The following is a 14,311-nucleotide window of genomic DNA, read 5'->3' as shown; positions in this document are numbered from 1 at the left end:
TAGTCACTGGGTCACTTCACAGTCATCATGTTTGTCACAACACAGTCTTTTATAGAGGCATTTGCTGAGGACTTTTAATGGCTTCAAAGTCACTCAAGTCAGGATTAGGTTTAACTCCAATATGCAGGCTAAAAGTCCAATATCCCCAAAAAATGTCTGCCTATTATGAAATAAAATTCTTGTAAGCACACTGAACTAAAGACTAGAATGTTAAATATGTCTTTGCTTTGCTCTGTTGCCCTAATATGTCTTTAACATTAATCTAATCTGCCTTTGAAACATTTGTACATGCCTGCCCTACTCCGCTACGCTTCACTTTGACCCTCTGTGAAATCTGGGTTGCATTCAGAAACCTTATGGCCACCGTACATGTGGTTGCCATGGAAATGGCAACACTCAAGGGTTTCAGAGAAGCCTTTGTTTTATTAAATGGCTGCAGGGAATGACAAAACGCATGTGGGCGTCTGGCATGAAGGATGTTCGATCAGGTTTTGATTTATTCACCGCGCCTCCAGTTGAGGCCATCTTTATTTTTTTATGGAGACAAATTGCTCAGAACAAGGTTGTTGTGTATTCCTCCCCAAGAGTCTGTCCATTTCACGGACACGGCCGGGACTTTCATCACCTCCAAATGCTGCAACGTTAGATAAATTCATGAAAAAGGAGATGGCTGCCACAGGCTTCCTGCCGGCAGTGCTCAGTCAGTACACAGTCTCTGATTTGAAAACCTGGAACCCTTTTTAACAGCAAAACCCAGACAATGTGTCTGTGCCTGTCAATAACCCCTTTGTCTCCCTCGCTGAATAAAAAGAGAGAAATTGCTTTTGTTCAGCAGCTATGCGTTTGTTGTCTCGTTATCGACGCTGTGGCAGAGAGAGACTTTCTGGAAACTGTTCTGGGGGAGAAGAGGAGCATCCTGTTCTGAAGTTTTTGTTGATGGTCAATTGCTGTTGAATAGTGTCTGTGATGGAAAAGGCCAATTCATTTGCTCTCAGACACAGAGAAGAACACTAGTTTAGGTCATGAAGTGAGCATACATACATGAAGTGAAGGTAACAGCAGTGTAGCTGTCTTATTTACATGCATCAGTTCTACTGGTTTTAAATTCTTTGTTGAAACAATATCTTCAATGATGTAACATAAGTACATGTTATGACCACCAGTTTAAATGATTTCAGTACTGCAATACCAATGAGCCTCGGCCTCTGATCCCTGTGGAGAAGAAGCCACGTAGTTGGAGTGGTTGTAACTTTAAAGCGTTTCGTCGTTGCATCATCGTTGCTGAATTCTTCCAGGATTGAACCAGAATTTAAAAGTGCATTGATTTAAACTCTAGAGTGTGTTTTTAGTTTTCTCAGTAACTTAGATGGAGCTTGCGCCCACAGTTAGCTGATACACAATCTCAACAGAAATTCAAAATGTGTTGGACCTAATGTACAATATTTAATATTTAGTATTTGTGTGACGCTTACTAACATCATAGCTTTTTATTGTTTTAAAATTAGCTCGTAAACTGGCCACTTGTTTAACATTCCCGTCGCACACGTGTCTCTCTACTCCAACTCCAGTCTAAAGTTGCAATTGGACTGCGTATGGAAGAGGAAGTCTTGGCCCGGATATCCTCTGTCATCGCCGGAACCCGGGAAATATTGACTGTAGGCAAAATCGTCGTCAGACCGATAGTCCATGGGTTGCAAGATTGCCAGTTACCTGAATGTTCTTGAAGGGGAGGAAACACCCTGAACCAAACCCAGAACCTCCGTGCTGTGGGGCAGTGTTACTGCAGATAAGAAGAGGAAGCAGCTCTTTTATTCTTATATATATATATACACAATTTTTAAGCGGCATAACACTGCATATTAAAAATGCATACCATGGTTACCAAATGATTTGCATAAATAGGTTACATGGCCTCGGGTCAATCATAAGATCGCTTCCTGAATAGGTTCACCAATACACTTATTGGTAGTTTAGCTATTTAAATTATGCTAAAATCACTTGTCTGCTTTCATGAAATCCTGTCGTTTGCTTTCACTCCATAAACCAACCACACCAGAGTCCGCTTGGAACCGGACCGACACCCACCTTTTCAAAGCGATCTCGGTTCGGTTGTCAGGTCCTCACCAGGATTTGACAGCTGTCAGACCAGCCCAGTCCTGGTGGCTCAGTCGTCTCAGGCTAAACCAGCGTATTTAATCATCTTCTCTTTTTGTTTTGCTGAAGCAGCAAAAAGGTGTCATGCACATGTAGGTCTACATGATTTGATTGATCACTATATACTGTAGTGTCGATGTAATCACAATAGAGTGACCCAGTCAGTGAACAACCATGTCACACACTCATTAGGAGTCCTCGGTTCAAATCTCCGCTGGGACGGCTGCCTCGGTTGCAGCATGTTGTGAGTGCTAATGTTTGGTGTTGGGTGTAGAAATCAGTGATATGGATCTGAAGAGAGGATATTCCCTGATCAATACAAGGATCGATATCCTCCTCATCTTGCGTGCTGAATGTGATTGCTGTGCTTAGAGGATGCGCACAGCTGAATAAGCAAACCTTCCTAATGGTGCATCTTTAATTAATGAGATTTTCCTCTTGAAGAGTGTAATTGCAATCGGTTTCTGGGTCGACGTAAACCGCTGCATTGCCTCCTAAACACATACAGTTTATCTTCTCTCTCTCTCTCTGAGGAAACACTTGCAGTGGACAAAACGATTCTGTACTGTAAACATCCGCGTGTCTCCACTGTATTTGCACAGATGAGCGCGCTGGCAATTAATGGAGTCCCTGGCTGTGGGTTAGCAGGTGAACGTATCGCAGAGGAGAGTAAACAGCCCCGTGAAACTCCGCATGCAGTCGGTTAAGGCCAGGCCAAAGTGAAGCATTGCTATGCATGCGGCGCCCCCCTTGATTTTTAATTAAGTGAAACTGCATTGGGACGAGGCGTGCATTCAAACCCAGGACGAACCGCATCCCCCCCACCCTTCTGTCATAGGGGCAAGAATGATGCATTTCATGCAATTTTATGATCCACTGAATGCAATTACTGGACCTGTCAGTATTTTGGGCGTCTTTTGTCTGTGATGTATGCACTGTGTGGACTCAGCCCCTCATGGACTGTTTACATACTCTCTCTGTGCCACATACAGACATGCTCAGGAATATGATGATGCATACACTTTAGGTAATTAGAAGTGTGGTAATATTAGCTATGTATGGAAACATATTCCATGCATGCAAGCTGGCATTGTTAATGCACACAGCTACTGTGTTTTGTTTTTGGTTTGAATGTGTTAGTCAGCTAGGGCACTGTACCTGTGTGGGTCTAGATTTTCCGACGTGAGAGTGAATAATCCGCGTCGGCCATCTCCAGCCCTCTGCAGCCCTGCAAAGGACAAATGTAGATACTGGGTGGAGAGTTTTTGGACAATCTGCGTGAGGTACCTTCTATGACTTGAAAACCAACCAGTGCCTCTATGCTGGAATACTACCCTGCCATAAATTTGCTGTGGAGGTGCCATGCCATTATTCCAACAGCCCATAATTCCAAAACCCCGATAGACAGAAAGCCCATTTGACAGCCTGTTATCGCCCATTGTTCCGAAGGCCCATTGCTCCGAAATACACACTAATGTCTAATTATTATGCAGAATGACGTCACATGCAATATTCATCCCATATGAGAAAAGTTGGCCTTCAGGGTTTTCAGCCAGAAAGGGTCTATTTTACTATGACCATGCTCTTTTCCTGAACCAAACCAAGAAGGGTTATTTTCTAAACCTGAGGAGATTTCTACCAGAAAGCCCCAAAGACTAACTTCTCAACTTCTCCCATGTGCAAAAAAAAACGTAAGGTCATAAGGTCCGATGATGTCATTCTGCATAATAATTAGCCATGTGCATGTTCTGTGTCTTCGGGATAACGAGCTGTTTGACAAACAGGCTTTTGATCTTGAACAGGACATTTCTCGGACTATTGGGGTTTCGGAATACTGGACTGTCAGAGCAAAGGGCAGTCCCTATAGTTTGTGGTACTTTCATTAAACACAGTTTCAATACCATGTTAGCCTGATGTACTTGAAATTATAATAATCCGATTTTCCAGATTTGGTAACATGAAGTAGAGTTGACACTTCATGAGGAGTACTACGCAGCCTGAAGACAAAGCTGCATAATGGATCTAGAAGCTTAGCAAGATTTTGAAATAATAACCCTGATGATGTGGTGGGTTATCTCAGCTTGGATGAAGTAAAATCTGAAAATACAAAAGATAAAGAATAAAACTAACTACTGTCCTGCTTGTCCAGGGCCAGCGGGACAGAGGTTCACTAAAAATGAACAATGCAGATAAACAGGTTATTACCGATAGAAGCCTGATTTTGAGTGAAGGGGCACACTGTTTGAGATTTTGGTTCTCTATTTGGTGACTCTTTGCTCTTATTTATTTAGTTTTCATCATCATTGTTTCTACACCATCTGATTTAAATAATACATAATGTATTGCCCAGGACTTCATCAAGACAATTATTAAATACATCTGGGACCTGTTTCACTTTATTTTATCCGTCACTCTTCCAATGACATGACATTCATCAACAAAGCCCGGGATCCCACTGACTCTGACTCTTACATCCCCAGGACAATGTACTTGTAACGTACTTGGCAAAAAAACGGTTCTGATTCTGATTCTGATGTCCCTCACCTCTCAGAGGAGCCGCTCTGCAAACGCTCCATGACAGACCTCCATCAACCCGCCACACGACTCATTAAAGTCAGCGAGCGTCCGACAGTTTACTCCAAGGCCACGAGGTAACGGCTCCTCTGAGCCCCAACCTAACCACACCTGCTCAACGTTTCTCAGACGTTGCTATGGTAACTTAGCTTGATAGGCGTGAGCATTGGAGGCTGCCCTTCTAACACACACACACACACACACACACACACACACACACACACAGCACTTAATCCCAGGAGGGGTGCGAATCCAATATCTGCAGGCTGGAGTGGATGATACCTTCTGAGGTGTGACTGCACTTAGAAAGCGAGCAGGTCGAGGCAGCTGACAAGGCTGTTTTAAAGCCTTGAGTTTGGCTTCTGCAGAGGATTCACGTAGAGACGCCATATACGGCTCTGGTAGCTATAGCGACCCATCAATCACAAGGTAGCCCCCGCCCTAAAACATTATTATTATTATTATTATTATTATTATTATTACATATAATTAATACCAAATATTATACATTTTCAGAATTTCAGCCCTTTACATGCCAGTTTTGTTACATAATGCAACTGTTGTTATGAATGAAACACAAAATATGAATTATTTTTGGATACTACATGCTTGGTGGATTTCTTTGGTGATTTTCTGGTGATTGGGTTTTCCCATTTCAGCCTACCTTAACAATAAACTGGGTCACAGCCCTATGACATTGGTCCACCCTCTCCTCTGTCATCTTCCCTCTAGCTGCTAGCGTGAAGGGACTTGGGCTATGATCGTTTTATTACATTTGAGACGACAGTTCTCAGGATCTACTGGAGTCAAGTGTATTTAAAAAACAAAAAAAAGATCGTCTCTCTGCCATGATGTGTGTCTCACACTGTACTGAACCGTGTGTGTGTCAGAGTAAAGCACGTCTCTGCCAGTGACGTGCGGTGGGGTTCGTGGCTGGTGAGGCACTGACTCAGAGTCAGATTTACAAATATATAAACCCAATATAGATCTGCCCCACCGGGAGCGTTTCAGAAGCGTAGCACTCGCGGGCGCCAACCGCAAAAATTGCGAGATCCCACGATAATCTGTAACAACTACGGATCTATAAAGAGAACAACAAACACATAACAGATTACTTTACCTGTCCGACGTTGAATTGCTGTTGATTTGGTCATATTTCCCTGTTTTTTTAGAGACATTTAATCTTCAATGTTTGCGGTCAAAGCTAAATATAAGAAGAAGAAGAAGAATTGAAGTGTAGAAGAGTAACGAAACTACAAGCATAAACCCCACATCTCGTCGCTGCCTCACCTTGCGTGTCTCCTCTCTCTTTGAACAGGACATGAGCAAATTCAGCGATTTGACTATAAAAATGCTTAAAATGATTGAAAGCATACAGAAATTACATTTATAGCACAGATCAGTAGAGAAATATTTATTTTATTTTATCATTATTTGTTTTTTACTTTTCATTACAAATTGATGACAGGTGAGGCTCTCATCAATTTGTAGTGTATTTAGTGAACTGAGTTCTTTGTGCTGTCGCAATGACTTGTTGTAACTATTAGTGTTATTAGGATCTTAACACATTTTCAGTAATACAAAACAGTACATGTGTCTGGCATATGCAGTTACATTGACTTACCATATACTTCAGAATGAGATGCCCATCATCTTTCTCAAGTTGGATGCCTAGAGGATGGCAGCCCTTTAAGGTTTGAAAGCACTTGTCACCTGTATAAAAAGAATTACAGTTGGTGAAATATCCCTCAAAACATCAATAATTGCAAAAAATGTCTAGAATATATATATATATATATATATATATATATATATATATATATATATACAGGACTGTCTCAGAAAATTAGAATATTGTGATAATCCCCATACGTGTGATTTAGTTTACTGAACCAAGCTGAGTGTTTTTCAAGGCTCAGGAAACCCTTGCAGGTGTTTCGAGTTAATTAGACGATTCAAGTGATTAGTTGAATACCCTACTAGTATACTTTTTCATGATATTCTAATATTTAGAGATAGGATATTTGAGTTTTCTTAAGCTGTAAGCCATAATCAGCAATATTAAAAGAATAAAAGGCTTGCAATATTTCAGTTGATTTGTAATGAATCCAGAATGCATGACATTTTAGTTTTTTTAATTGCATTACACAAAATAAAGAACTTTATCACAATATTCAAATTTTCTGAGACAGTCCTGTGTGTGTATATATATATATATATATATATATATATATATATATATATATATATATATATATATATATATATATATATATATATATATATATATATATATATATATATATATATATATATATATATATATAGGACCTATGGTGACCTTAAAAAATACACTGACTTCATTCTACATTCTCTTAATGGAATAATTAATTATCTTGATTCTGCATACATGACCCTACTACTTTTACTTAGTTATTCTCAAAAAGCACCTGTAACTCCAGACCTTATCCATACTCCGGGTTTTTAGTACTATCTTATCGGTTCCCGTTTAGAACCAGTATCGGTATCAGCAGAAACTAGATTGATGACAGCGGTGATAATGAAAAAAACATTACAATTTTAAGCCCGAAAACCAAAACAATGGGCTGAAAGATGCTAAAATGCTCTGCAGAACTGAGAAGTCCAATATAAAATGTCTAAGTACATTGCAACAACCGACCAAGAACAAGACCGAACCCCTGTTAAGAACGTTGCAGTAAGAGAAAGTGAGAGGTACGAGCACAAGGCATTCAGGGTCCAGGCCTTTAACCTGGCTCGGAGGTTAGCGCTTATTCATTAGCCCTCATTAGCAGCACTACAGCACAGGAGCTAACGGAACACAGCCGAAGCCTCCGGGTGATGGACACACGGATCAATGCGGCTGAGAGGTTCGGCCGTGTTGGGTGAATTTATCGGCCCATCCGTGAGCCCAGGGCTGCTCTACTGATGACCGAGACAGTTCAAGGTGCATCTGGCTGCTCCTCAAGTTAACTGCGCTGCACATCAGACGCAGTCCCACTGACCAGGGGGTTTATGGACCCTGAAATAAAGTCAGTTTATGAGACCATTTCCTCTTTATATGGAATAATCTTGTCGGTAAGCTCTCGGAGCAGCACAGAATTTTAATACACAGGTTCTGACAGCCGCGGCCTACTCCTTGAGGTTGAATGAAAATGACCTGCAAATGCACCCATCTGTCAACAAGCATTGGCTTATCATGCCACGTGCCACTCTGAGCCTTACTCTTAGGGCAGAGGAGTGAATCATCAAGTGACTTGCAGTCAGAGCACAACGGCTACATTAACGCGGTCTCATTATAGCTGGAGCGTGGATCACTTATGTATTCACACACTGATCGTGATCAGACATGTCTTGAATAAAAAAAAACAGATGTTTTTCACCCTCCCTCACCAGCTGGATTTGGTGTGAATAAAGGGTTCATGATGTTTGAAAGGAACACCTTCAGGCAAAAGTGTTCAAACCTATTGTGAATGTAACTGTTTGAAAATGCTCTGCTACTGTCAGCCAATGTCTGTGATAACATTTGGCTGCTGAGTCCATGGCAGGCTTGTAAATTAGCGTGGTTAAATTTGGCGTGCGTGGTACTGTCTGGCCTTGAAATTGTCTGGAGTGATGTGTCCGTGCATGTGCACATGAGCGTTCGTTTCTATTTGGGGCAAGGGCCCAAGAAAGAAAATTGCAGTGGAGGGCCAATCACAATGATGTGAACACTTTCAGATTCATACATTTTTTACTCAACATCTAACATTTTCAACTTGTGCGGACCCTTGTTTTCATATCACTTCGTGCCGTTCCAGGCAAATCATATCTACTAGCACGTCTGGCTAACTGCAGCGTAAAGTAGATGTGCTTGTTAGAATGCAGGATTTCAGATTGTGGTATTCTGATGTATGTAAAAACTTTTTTTTAGCATAGTGAGGCCTAGGGACATGGGACAGTTAACCTCAAAATCTCCCCAATATAATGGAACTACAGCAGATGGCACTCAGTTTGTGGTGCTCAAAGTGCCAAAGAAATACATTTGAAAAACTGATCAGCTATGTTTCTTCCCTGAAATCATGACCTGGTTACTGAAGATAATCCACAGACCTTGTTGTGAGCGGTTTAATGTAGGAACTATACGGTATTTCCTGTTTGTAGACTCTCTATGACCAATATCTCCAACACTCGTCAACTGACACCAACGCAATCTAGATTCAATCTATCAATCTTTGTCCCTGACTTATCTGTAGTCATTAGCATCCATATGACACACCCTTTCAACAACTGCACATATCTTACATGCAAACACGTAATATTCACCGCAATCCCAGCCTCGTCATGCCACAGTTGATTTAAAAAATAAATAAATGATCATGTCTGAGGATATACTGACTGAAAATACTAAAAAAAAAGAGCACAGGACACTTTTTCTATATTTTTCCTACATTTTCTGAAGTGCAATTACTGGTTACTCTCACTTAAGAGTAAGTTAAGGTGCAAATGAGTAATTCTTAGTCCCAGTGAGTCATTAATAAGTATCTGGAGGGTTTATATTGAGGACATTAGCCCCTACTTAGCCATGAGAACTTCCGTATTCTTCATTCATACAGTACAACAGGACAGTACAGGACAGTACAACTCTGTAGATTAATAGATAGTATAGGAGAAGTTATACAACACTTTTCAAACAGCCACAGTTTTAACAATTGAAATTGAAGGCTAGTGACTAATGATAGTGCAGCAAGTGCTGCGTTCATTCAGTGTCTATAGGAAAGGGTTAGTGTTGATGTTACTCAGGCTCACCGAGGCACAATGAGTGAAGCATGGATAATGGGATAGCTTTGCCAGGATAACATTTTCATACCATGTACAACTGAACTAAAACCAATGTATATATGGAGGGTAGGAAATGAGTAACTAGGCTGCATTCAATGGTCAATAGTAAATGCAGTTTGTGGCCTAAAGCATATTGTTTCATTATAAATAAACAGCCAGTCATCGTAGTGACAGGATTGTTTTATAGCTTGAGATGACTGACAGTCAGCCCCCCACCCACTCAGCGCTCCTCCAGCACATAATGACTTGATTGATGTGTTCATACAAGCAGAGCGCCAGAGATAGAAGGAAATTGCTCAATCGAGTTGAGGGTGGGTAGGGGGATGGGGGTCTGCTGTTGTATAACTTTGCTGGAGAAAAACCTTGAAAACTCCTCCAGTAAGATCTACTGGCTGGTCTTTTAACTCTGGCTGTTTGTCATGTTTCACTGTTACAGCTCTGAACTTGGGGAAAGTTGTCTAATTACTTGCATCACAGCAGGGGGGCCGCTGCTGCGTGCCGTAGGGGAGATTCTGTCATCACTCACAGGAGGAAATGTGTGCGCTTGTATGAGCGAGTGAGTGAGTGAGGGAGGGAGGACTTTATTGGTTACCTGTGACAGTGTCTTTCCTTTTCTGTTGTGCAATTACTGTATATTTTCACTTCCTGTTTTGATGAAGTGCAATTCAGTAATTGTCGTTCCCAGTGAGTCATTAATCAGTGTGTGGAGGGGTTGTAATGAGAACATCAGCCCCAATTCAGCCAGGAAAACTACATATTCTTCATTCATAAAACTTCATTCAACTCTGTAGATAAATAGATAGATTACATTACATTACAGTCATTTAGCAGACGCTTTTATCCAAAGCGACTTACAAGAAGTGTATTCAACATCGGTATTCAAGAGAACTACTAGTCACCAGAAGTCATAAGTGCATCTCCTTTGCTAAACAAGTATCTAAGAGCATAAACCAGAGCAAACGTACAGTGCAGAAACAAACATACAATAAGTGCAACGAGCAAATCCGCAATACAATAAGTGCAACGAACTAATACGATTACAATAAGTGCAATAAGCTAATACGAATAAAATAAGTGCTAAGTGGAAGGCTCAGGGTAGTACTTCTTGAAGAGGTGAGTTTTCAGCCTGCGCCGAAAGATGGGCAGCGACTCCGCTGTCCTAACGTCAGTGGGAAGTTCATTCCACCATTGTGGGGCCAGGACAGAAAACAGCCGTGACCGGGTAGATCGGCCGCAGGGACCTCTGAGCGACGGGGCAACCAATCGCCCTGATGCAGCAGAGCGAAGTGGTCGGGCGGGGGTGTAGGGCTTGACTATGGCCTGGAGATAGGAAGGAGCTGTTCCTTTCACTGCCCTCTAGGCTAGCACCAGAGTCTTAAACTGGATGCGAGCTCTTACAGGGAGCCAGTGTAGAGAACGGAGAAGGGAAGTTGTGTGGGAGAACTTGGGGCGCTCGAACACCAGACGAGCTGCAGCTTTCTGGACAAGCTAGCTAGATAGCACAGGAGAAGTTAGACAACACTTCCCAAACAGAGAGGTCATCGTTGTTACCGGTGATTAGAGCTCTTTTTCAGCGGTGTGCGGGCTCACACAGACTGTTAGCATTCTTTCAAACTGTTGATTCAACTGAATGGTCATTTTGGATGATCTTTGTGCTGCTGTTAAAGTGTATTGGGATATACTCAGAGATGGGCAGTATTTCTATTACTTGTAATTGAAATACGTATTTCAATTACTTTTGAGTATTTTGTAATTTGTATTTGATAAGGCCGATTAAAAATCTAACGTAATTTGTAACAAAATACATTAGAGTGGAGTAATTTTGTATTTAAAATACTCAAAATACTTTCTCCACGAATCAAAAAACAGTTCAGTCTTCAGATCTTCAAGTTCAACGGATTGTCTGTCAAGTAAAATATTGTAGCCTATTGTATATACATGGTGATGGTTATAATATCAAGCTAGCGATCGATGCTAACATGCTAGCGATCGATGCTAATATGCTAATGACGCTAGCATGCTGTCTAGGCTAGTGCATAGCCAGTGTTTAGCAAGTTAACTTATCAGTCGAGTAGCTAGCTATTTAAGCAAAGCAACTTCACGTGGAGAATCTCCAGAAACTGAGCAGAGTGGATCTGCTTCTGTGTTGAAGGCATAATGATATGAAATGTTCTTATTGTAGAACATATGATGTGTCTTTCCTGCTCGCTCGTGAGTAGTTTTTCTTTTTGACAGTAAGTGGGCGGACCCAGTCTCCCTTGTATATCTACATATAATTGGTTACAAACCTCGTCTTTGGATAAACCGGATATCACTCTGACTTTTCAGATTTTCAGATTGCACTACAGGTCAGTGGCAAATAATGTACATTTTACTGCACGGGTACTTTTACTTTCTGCACATAAAGTACATTTTGCTGATAATAACATACTTGACAAAGGTTTCGATTGCAGGTATTTTAATCATAGTGGATTATTGTTTCATCAGTATGTTATTAGAACGTTTACTGCAGTGAGGATCTGAATACTTTTTCATCCACTAATTACTTGTTAGTGATTTAAGTTGGGTAAACAGTTAATATACAAATAGTGGTCCCTAATCTCGGCTCCAGATCCTTGAGCGGGTCCAAATTGTTGCTCATATTATATCTCTTAACTTCTGTAAACACAACAGTATGATTAAATATGATCATCATGTTTTAATCAATTAAGATCAAAAAGTGTCTTTGAGCTGTTTGTCACAAGAGGTTTGACTATCAAACACACATTGTCTGTAATAGAATGATGGAGTGAATTTAAACCAATCTGAGCAACTTGACTTTAACACATTTTGTATTTAATAACGCTATTAAATTGAATTGAAAACCACCTCTATCAGACCTAGCATCTGCGTCAGAGTGATATCTTTTGCTCGCGCGAGACGGACTTTTGCTCGCGGAGTGATATAAAAGTGCTCGTCAAAGTAAAATACGCTCGCGGCTGTTTGATTTTCGCGCGCGCATGGATCTCATTCGCACTCTCGGATTTTGACAGTGATTTGCCTTCATATGCGGCGTGTGGTGTTCAATGTATGGCTCGAGAAGGTCTTGTAAATAAATGATTCCGTGTCGGCAGAATCGATAGCACTCGTACAGGAAGTCATCATGATGTGATAACGGATCTTGGCGATCTCGAAGAACTCTCTCCCAAGTCAAAATGAAATAAATAAGTGAACAACAATGTGACTACATCCTGTATGGGTCACATTCTTCCCCATATATACATTTCCCCAGATATTAGTTTACATCACCGCAAATATGAATACAAAGCACATCACATGTATTTTACAGCATCCAAAATATGCTTTGCAGGTCAGATCAGAGTTGAATCACTGAATCCATGGAAATATTATAATGCATGTTTGATTCCTATATTTAAAAATGTTTGAAAATTATCATCCCACAAATATGAGTTGCTCTCAAGTGCACCTTTAAAATTTTAAAGTGATATTCAGAGATTAATTTAGGGTTGTAATTGTTTTAGCCTGAACACATTGGTCAATTGTTATTGGGGTGGATATGTATAGATATGTTAATTTATTATAATCTTCTAATAAATGAAGTATATGTACGTATGTATATGTACGTATATGTATATGTACGTATGTATATGTATGTAATATATGGGTGAAGGGGTCAGTTTGTGTTTTCTTCAGGATTTAGTTTGGTTCATTTAAAATGATCAAGATTAAATAACATTTACAATGCACCACCAGTAAACAACATTTTCCTTTATAATGTATCAAATCTGGAGTCGGTTGTTTTAAAACAGTTATGTGAATAGCTCTGAAATGTAATAGTGTAGTTAGTTATGTTAGCAGGTTGTAATTAAGTTATTTTTAAACCTTTGTTCTAATTCTAACTGATGTAAAAAGAATGACTGAAAATACAGGTGGATGGACCATAATAAAACCAACAATAACAACTTAAAGTTAAAAGGAATTGTATTCACAATGTAATACAGTTCAACATAACATGTAACAATATGTTAGAAAATGAACAAGTATTCAGCATTGTACATTCAGCATTATAGATGAGCATTCTACACTTTACATGTGTTTTAAAATAGTTTACACGTGTATAGTAAAGTATGCTCATCTATTTTAATGTTGAGATGTTTACATTATTGTAAATTATGCTGTGAAATGCCGAGCCGACAAGCTCCGCTCCGCCGAGTCTCCAAGTTCAGATGCAAAGTGACAATCTGAGGTCCGCTGACCTTTTATAGCGTCGTGGTGGTGTCGTTTCCATGACATTTACTGAGGCACTCATGTGTTAATTTAAGCACAGCAAATGTGTAAACCATTCGCCGTCAAGTCAAGGCTCCGCTCCGCCGTCAACTGCCGACAGGTTCGGCTCCGCTCGGCTCGGCTCCGCCCCGCCGTCAACTGCCGACAGGCTCCGCCCCGCTCGGCTCCGCGCCGCGCCGCCCCGCTCCGCTCCGCCGTCAACTGCCGACAGGCTCCGCTCCGCCGTCAACTGCCGACAGGCTCCGCTCCGCCCCGTTCCGCCGTCAACTGCCAGGCTCCGCTCCGCTCCTGCCGTCAACTGCCGACAAGCTCCGCCCCGCCCCGTCCCGCTCCGCCCCGCCCTGCCCCGCTTCGGCCCGCCTTCAAGTGCAGACAGACTCGACGGGCTCCGCTCCGCCGTCTAGGGCCGACAGGCACGCGAAAAGCCGCCAAGCTCCGCCGAGCCACAAGCTCCGCC

The sequence above is a fragment of the Pholis gunnellus genome (genome assembly GCF_910591455.1).
Source record: "Pholis gunnellus genome assembly, chromosome: 22".
Taxonomy (NCBI): domain Eukaryota; kingdom Metazoa; phylum Chordata; class Actinopteri; order Perciformes; family Pholidae; genus Pholis; species Pholis gunnellus.
The sequence above is the reverse complement of the archived record's forward strand: the minus strand, read 5'-3'. Positions refer to the sequence as shown.